The sequence below is a fragment of the Nematolebias whitei genome, chromosome 11 (genome assembly GCF_014905685.2).
Source record: "Nematolebias whitei isolate Nwh7 chromosome 11, NemWhi1, whole genome shotgun sequence".
NCBI classification, from domain to species: Eukaryota; Metazoa; Chordata; class Actinopteri; order Cyprinodontiformes; family Rivulidae; genus Nematolebias; species Nematolebias whitei.
Window position 1 is genome coordinate 47118872 of NC_056508.1, and position 8786 is coordinate 47127657.

At 47.9% G+C, this 8786-nt stretch overlaps 1 protein-coding gene across 1 annotated transcript in view; it reads right to left on the reverse strand.

The window, feature by feature from the left end:
- Window positions 1–8786, reverse strand: part of LOC119417354 (serine/threonine-protein kinase 38) — a 140538-nt gene that overhangs the window by 75754 nt on the left and 55998 nt on the right. The gene's annotated exons all lie outside the window — the stretch shown is intronic.

Sequence of the window (8786 nt, forward strand, 5' to 3'; positions counted from 1 at the left end):
CTGCTGGTCAGGGACACTGGTGGTCAGGGACACTGGGACGCTGCTGGTCAGGGGATACTGGGACGCTGATGGTCAGGGACACTGGTGGACAGGGACACTGCTGGACAGGGACACTGCTGGTCAGGGGATACTGGGACGCTGATGGTCAGGGACACTGCTGGTCAGGGACACTGGTGGAGTCTCCAGTCCATGTAGACATAATTAAAACAGGAAGTACTAAAATCTTTCTGTAGCTCCGAGTCCAGCCTGGTGCAGGTCGGTCACGTGACTCGAACGTCCTCGTGGTTTCTGTAGATCAACGTTTTGTTTACGTTGAGCGCGTTCCCGCGTTTCAGAGCGTTTATAAAACTCCTTCAAACTTCCTGTTCCAGTTTGAGGTGAGCGCCGATAAACTTTAAGACTTTATCGGTTTAATTTCAGCATTTTGATCCCAGATTTTCATACAAATCACTAAAAGAGAGAAGATGGTTAAATAAGGTGAGGGAGGAATGAACCAACCCCCCAGAGAAAACAGCCGAGGAGACGTGAAATTATAAAATCCTGAAGGAGCAGGAAGTAAAGAAGTGGTTTTGGTGGTCCCGGTGCCCCGAGGACCCAAACGTGGTTCTGCTGATCAGTTTCCATCACTTCAAACAGCCACCATGTCAGGAGCTGCAGGAGGCGCCGCCCAGCTGCAGGGGTCAAAGTTCAACAGCTGCAGGGGTCAAAGTTCACCAGCTGCAGGGGTCAAAGTTCACCGGCTGCAGGGGTCAAAGTTCACCGGCTGCATGGGGTCAAAGTTCACCTGCTGCAGGGGTCAAAGTTCACCAGAGCTCAAACAACTCTGACCCAGTTGTAAACCTGGACTTCCTGCTGGCCTGTCCTGGCGGTTCTGACCCGGTTGTAAACCCGATGACGCACCAGAGGAACTCTGCAGTAAAAACTCGTCGCTGCTTCAGATTGTTGCCTTTGTGTTGCAGAAAACACGCGCTGCTCACGGCCATGGGAATCAAACGTGCGGGCCGTGAAGTTTTTATCTGGAGTGACGCAGGCCTCCCTCCGAGCCTTATCGGCCCGACCCGGGAGCTGCCAACTCTCTGATCCTTTGGGTCAGAACCGTTTCCAGAAGCGACACGTTTGTTTCCAACCCAGAGGCGCTCGGGTCAGAGACGACCGCTGGTTCTGTTGCTCGAGGTCCAGATCCTTCCAGGCCCTAAAGTTCTGCTCCGCTTCAGCCGAGAGAACCGGTTGAGTCAGAGTCCAAACGGTTCTGGTCCAGACTAATGAACCTGCACATGATCGCCCCTCTGCCGGCGGGCGACACCAGCTCAGTGAAGGGTTCAACCAGGGTCTGAGCCGTAAGAGTAACGAACATCCTACCTGCAGCAAACGTCCATCGGCCGAGTTCAGGTTGCCATGGCAACAAATTCTGCACCATTTTTCAACTGGATCAAAACTTTGTGTCAAACTGCAACGATTTTTACAAAAACTGTGAATCCAGAGGATTTTTTTTACCTTCAGATGTAAAAAAAACTAATTTACATCCTGAACTCGTTAAAAACAACAACAAACTTTTATTTTTCTGTTTCCTGTCTTTATTTTATTTTCAAGTGTAAGAAAACAAACTAGAGAAATATTGTTTCCTGTGAAAAGACAAAGATGATTTCTGCTGAAACGGTTTCATCGCTACACGAGCTGAATCTGAACAGCTGTTTGCTGAAAGCAGCAGAAATGAGCAGAATAAGCTGAAATATGCAGAAAGAGGCCGAAAAATTACAAAAAAAGCTGAAATTAATTTAAAAAATAACTTAAAAATGAGAAGAAAAAAGTTGAAATTGGTAAAAAGAGGCTAAAAGGAGCATTAAAAGTTGAAACAGATCAAAGATGGAGGCACGAGCTGGAAAACATCTGGAAGAAAAACGGAACTGAGTTTTTACGACTTGAATAAAAACTCAAGAGAAACCGTTGATCAGGAATAAAATATTTTTATTTTAACATAAAAACCTTCATAACCGAGGACGTTTCAGCCAGCGTCCATTTGTCTGTTAGTAAAATATCTCGTGCACCACTGAACAGATTTAAATGAAACTGGGAATAAAGACAACTGATCAGTCAACCTGATTAAAGATGGCCGCCACAGCAAATATCAAAGAGTCTCCAGCTCAGTGAGTTTTGCAGGAAATGAGCCGACGCTCGGTGTGGTAGTAGCTGAGAGTTGTTCCCAACAGGACTGTGTGACGAGAACGGGCGAGGAGCCCGAACATCAAAGAGTTTTTCTGGTTCCTGCAGCAGAAAGTCTCTTGAAACATTTAGTTTTCGTTTCAGCGCAGAAACTTCTCGTCGTCGACAGGAAGAAACCGAACGAGAGCGAGAAGATAAACGTTACGATTCGTTTAATTTACACCGTCTTTATCTCGAGGCCTTATCTTGTTTTCCTCCTGAAACCAGATTTAAACGTTTGTCGAATCGCTTCGATTATCACACAAACTTCTCTCAAGGTCGTTTGTTCTCACGAGAGAACGTCGTTTTCTAAACGTGAGGACTCGAAGCTTCGTCGTTCACTTCCTGCGCGGCGGAGGAACAAGAAAACCAAGAACTAATCTTTAACGAGCCGCGCGGCGTTTTTATCGGCCGACGACCTTCGGAGGTCCGTCACCGAGATGAACGCTTCAAGGTCGGCGTGGAAACGTCACGACGGGCCGAACCTGGAGCGAGACGAGACCGTCGCAGCGTGACCCCAAACTGTCGGCTTCATTCTGGTTTCTGAGAAATAAATAACAATAAATAAACATTTTCATACGAAACAAACGAGAAGCAGGAAAACAAACGTCTGAGTCTCTGAACAGACGCTCGGTCCAAAGAGGTGAAATACAGAAAAACAGAACCAACGTTGACCGGACCCACGGACAGCACGTCCTGCCCGAGAGGACAGACTTGTCCGAGAGGACGTGGACTCCAAGTCCCCGTCAGTGATCAGGCTGGACAAAAGGGACGGATTCAGAAGAACCACCAAGACTCGATCCTGCTCTGCTGGAACACCATCGTCCCTGTCCACGGTGAAGACAGACAGAAGCTCCGCCCCTAAAGGACACAAAAGCTGGACCGAACCGTGCAGCTGTCCATGAGACAAGTGTCTTCTGGAGAGAAGTCTGATGGTCCGAGACACAGACGGAGCCGTTTGGACGAGGCTTCACCGAGCAGCTGTCAGGCACGGCGGCGGCAGCATCATGCTGTGGGGTCAGTGTGCTACACAAAGCCAGCGTCCTGCCAGGAGACACTTAGTGAGGGACGTTTGGACAACCGTTAGTGGGACACATTTCATCGTGGAGGTGAATTATTTACAGGAGACAATAAATCCAAACTGTCGGACCGTTTCTTAAAAAAGATTAAAGTCGTTTTATAAAAAACTCATTCCGCTCTGAACAAACAGCAAAGTGTTGAAACGAAGCTTTAAGAGCTCAGAGTCCAAACGTCCACGGTGCCGAACGTGAGCAAACCGACAGAACGGAGCGAAGCAGCAGAAACGCCAAACGTCCATCGTTTCCACGACGTCCAAAAACTTCATCCCACGTCTCCGAGGAGCGAACAGAGCCAGAGGAACCATCGGGTTCTGCTGGGCTGTTCTGTTCTCTGGCTCTTTCTGACCTCCAAGTCCTAACGGGTCCAGGTTCTCGTCTCGTGGAGAACCTCAGAGGGGTCTGAGGGAGGCCGACGGGGCCGGGCTGGAGGAGATCTGCACGTTGGTCCTTCTGCGTGGAGATGAAGCTTTGCTCTTCCGTGGGAACGTCGGCTGCCTTTTCTTTCTGTAGGCGTCTCTCTGCGGACTGTCAGGAGCTCCGACGTTCTCCAGGAGCCTCTTCTGGAACACGGCCCGGAACTGCAAGACAACAAGGAGACGTGAGGAACATGAGGAACTCTGGACGTGAAGACAAAACGTTTCGGGACGTGTCGCTCGTACCAGGTCTCTCTTTGTGGTGGTGTGAGTTGTTGTTGTTGTTGTTGTTGTTGCTGCTGCTGCTGCAGGGGGATTCTTGAGCTTGGGTTTGGCGCAGTACATCTCCAGGTACTGAAGGTCACAGCCGGAGGACTTGCAGCACTGGTCCACTATTCCCTTCCCCCGGGGCCGAGGACCGTAGCCCGACCAGGAACCTTTACCTGGAGGACAGACAGAACGCGTCAACAGAACCGCCACGAGCTGCTAACCTCAAACGTTCACGCCATCGTCGTCTGATACTGGTTTCTTTTTCAAGCCCGAACCATCAGCCTCCACCACCGTGCTGACAGCTGGGAGGAGCCGTTTGCTGCAGTGCATTCTGGGTAAATATCTGTCCTCTGGTCTGGTTCTGGTCCAGAAGTCTTGTGGTTCCTTCAGATGAAACTTTACAAACCTAAGTCGTGCTGTCATGGTGTTTAAAGAGAGAAGGAGCAACGACCTTTGACCTGCTGACTGAGGCCTGTAGAGTCACTGCACGGTCTGACCTTCAGGGTGAACCAGCTGTGAAGATGGTCAGCTGTCTGAAAGGTTTTCCACTAGTTAATAACCTTCTCTATGTAGAACGAGGGACTCTGGATTGTTTGGAAATGACCTTTGACCCTTCCCTGCTGCTCTGAGGTCATTGTTGATGTCTTTCCGCCCTGTCACTGTGTCAGCACACACCTGTACGCTCCACATCAGAGGTGGTTCTGATGATGATCAGTTAATCAGCTGCTCCTGGCTCATCCTGAACCTCTGAGATCCTCCAGAAGCAGCGAGGCCAGACCCGGTTCACAAACCGTCACCGTGAAGGTTTGGGTGGAATCGAGACCCGGTGTTTGTTTCCAGTCCGACCCACGTAAGCAGGTCCAGCTCCGGAGACTGAAAGGAGAGCTCCACGACGGGATCATCCAGGAACATGAAAGCAGGAGGTTCTCTCCTGGAAAAACTCCTGAACGTGAAGCAAACACAAAACTTGTTTTAAAGCAGCGCTTCATTCCACTGACCCACGAATCCATGCCCCTCCCCCTCCCCACCATGCCCCGCCCCCTCGCTGCACCTTTTCTTTGTTTTCAGTGAGAACACTGAGCGTCTCGGATAACGAGTGTTTTAACAACAAGCGTATCGCAGGAGGCACAGCGTTCTGCAGCTGATTCGGTGGATTGCCATCGGGCTGATAGATGAGCGACGTGGCCTTGGTGGGAGCGGGGCCAAAGGGAATCAGGTGAAAGGCCTTCTGGGTAATTGTGCGTGTGAAGTCGGTCGACAAACAATACTCCAAGCGGTGCACGACGTTCTGTAAGAAGAACTGTGGCGTAATAATCTTTCCCCGAGCAGGAAGTGGAGGCTGGAGGGTGGAGCGCTGGTGTTTGTGTCGTGGCGGCGCTCGGACCCACGGCAGGTGCGTCCACGTGGACACGGTCCGTGTTCGCTCAGAATCATGTCGGGGCTTAAAGACGTCCAATGTCACGTCAAAGAATTTATTTCCAGGTTCTGCTGTGAATCATGTGACATTTGAAGAGAACATCAACTTCCTGCAGGCGTCTCGATACAGAACGTTCAAACAATCACAATGTCTTTACAAACGTCTGTCTTCACTTCCTGCATGAAACCATGAGGACACTGAGGACAGGGTGGACACTAAGGACAAGGTGGACACAAGGATCACTAGGGACATGATGGACATTAAAGACATAGTGGACATTAAGAACATGACAGACACTAAGGACATGGTGGACACTAAGGACATGGTGGACACTAAGAACATGGTGGACACTAAGGACAACGTGGACACTAAGGACATGGTGGACATTAAGAACATGATGGACATTGAAGAAACGATGGACAATAAGGACATGAACACTAAAGACAAGATGGACATTAAGGACACAATGGACATTAAATACTTGGTGGACATTAAGGACATGGTAGGCACTAAGGAGACCAAGGACACTATGGACATTGTGGACATGATGAACACTGAAAAAACGATGGACAATAAGGACATGAACACTAAAGACAAGATGGACACTAAGAACACAGTGGACACTAAGGACATGATGGACATTAAAGACATGGTGGACACTAAAGACATGGTGGACACTAAGAACATGGTGGACACTAAGGACATTGTGGACATTAAGGACATGATGAACACTGAAGAAACGATGGACAATAAGGACATGAACACTAAAGACAAGATGGACACTAAGGACACAATGGACATTAAAGACATGGTGGACATTAAAGACATGATGGACACTAAGGACACTATGGACATTAAGGACACTAAGAACATGATGGACATTAAAGACATGATGGACACTAAGAACACGGTGGACACTAAGGACATGATGGACATTAAAGACATGATGGACACTAAGGACACTATGGACATTAAGGACACGACCACAGCAACATTCTCTATATTTTTCTACATCTCAAAGTGCTGAGACGTTTGAAACAAGCAGCCGGCACGTCCCAGCAGTGAAGCACGGTGGAGGCAGCATCATCATGTGTGTCTTTAAATCACGTTGGTTTTATGTTTTAAACCGACTTGTTTCTGGTTCTGCTTCATCATTTTTATTAAACTCGGAGTTCTTGGCCGATTTAATTTCTGACTTTGGTCGTTTTGTTTTTGAGCGCTCTGGTGTTTGGAAGAAAAAACACCGACCCGGACGCCGGCGGACTCACCTAAGTAGATCCCTCGATCCCCGCAGACGAAGATGAGGTCACTGAGGAGTTCTGACCCGCAGCGGAGCCGGGCCGCCTCCGACGAGATGGGCCAACCTGCCAGACACATGCTGGAGTAGAACGTGCAGATCCGAACACACAGCACCTGAGAACAGAGGGACAGCGCTCAGGTGTGGTGGAGGTGGAGGTGGAGGAGGTGGAGGAGCATCATTCCTGTAAATATTTAGTTCATGTTTGTCTCAGCTGCAGGACGGAGGCGGAGCGGGATGCTCAGGAACTTAAAGGGATAGTTGAAAACTTCTACGGTGGAGTTCTGTGAGGTTATAAACAGTATCTTACCTGTCGCAGATCGCCCTTTGAACGACCTCTGCCCAAACAAAACAACAACTTGGAGAAAAACGTTTAATCTGACCAGACTGATGAGCTGAAGGCCGATCGGAGCGCGACTCTCCGTCGACTCTAAAGCAACTCTAAAGGTCTACGGGAACGCTGCTTCATAAATCTTTACGCCGCCGCCATTTTCTCATTACGGTTCTGTACTCTGGACTCTGCGGCTGTTAGCATGCACGAACACCAGAGGCAGCTAGCAGTAGCACTTCCTGTGCAGGTCGAGGTCACTTCCTGTGGGATAATTGGCTTTTTTCTTTGAAAATAAACGAAAATGACAAAAACGTAAATGTTTATAAATTGTGTTTTTAGATTGGAGCTGTTCCAAGAAAGAGATCCCCTTTGGTTCTGGTCCTGACTAGCCCTTTGCTCGTCAGTCCAGTCAGAATTAAACAATAAAAAAACCTGAGGGCATCCACATCAGGTAAGATACTGTTTTTATTATTTCCACAGAACCACATTTGAAGATAACTTAACTATCTATCTAGAACTGCCAGTGAGTGTGTTGGTTTGTCTGTTAGCAAAATATCTCATGAGCAACTGGACAGATTTTAATGAAACTCTTAGAAAATAATCTTTGGAAGTACGTCTACATCAGATTAACTTTCAGAGTCAGCCTGATTCAAGATGGCCGCCACACCCACTCATCCTTATCAAACACAAAAATAAAAGCAAGGCAGACATTTTTACACTGAGCTCAAACTTGGAGTGGTAGTGGCTGAGAGTCATCTTCAACAGGTACTCTGAGCGCCGACAGCTCAGGTGAGATCTTCGTTTACAACTGTGGCGTACGAGGCGGCGGGCGACAAGCATTCAGTTTCAGATTAACGATAATTCGCTCAGATGTTTGTCCTCCAGAAGAAAACCTTCTTCCTGAACGTTTTGTTTTCTGCAGCTTTTGACTTTTATACACAAATAAAATGAAAACAAGTTTTTATTTTTTTACATTTTTTTGTTCCAAACTAACGAAAACAAACGAAACGTTTTAGGTCAAAAATACGTTTTGTTTTTTACGCTACCTGAAAACTACGACTCTGCAGGGAGTAAAGAACTTTTCTCAAGCCAAGGCAGAATATATAATCTGCAGAGATTAACGAAGAAGTTTCATTCTTGTTCTCTGGTCTGATAAAACAGGAACATCTAACAAAGTTCAGTCAGCTCCTCTGGATGATTCTTCTTCTTGAAATGTTTCATCTTTTATCCAAAGGACTTCTTCAGTCTGAGGAGCTGCAATAAACTCAGTCTTATAAACATCACCTTCTCATGGTGGATCAACCAGTTTGTTGCTGACATCCAGAACCAGCTGCTCACATGATGAACGACCATCAGCCTAATGACAGATCGTTAGTGCCCTGACAGCCGCTTGCTATTCACAGGGGGCTGAGTGATGCTAGTAATTACAGCATTGTAAGAGGGGGACGGAGGCTCCGCCCCTGTTCACTGATGGACGGGTTCTTTTCACAAAGATGGCCTCCTTCACGCCTCTCAAACCATCGTTCCTCTCTATGAAGGATGTGAACATCTTCATCCCTGAACGAGTGACCTCTGACCTGCAGGTGAGTGTAGACCAGAGTCAGTTCCGTTCACAGAGACATCTTTGTGAAGAGAACCCGCCCATCGTTAAACAGGGGCGGAGCCTCCATGTCCCACTGTCCCCCTCTTATAATGCTGTTATTACTAGTATCACTCAACTCTCTGTGAATAACAAGTGTCCATCATGGCACTAACGATCTGTCGTTAGGCTGATGGTCCT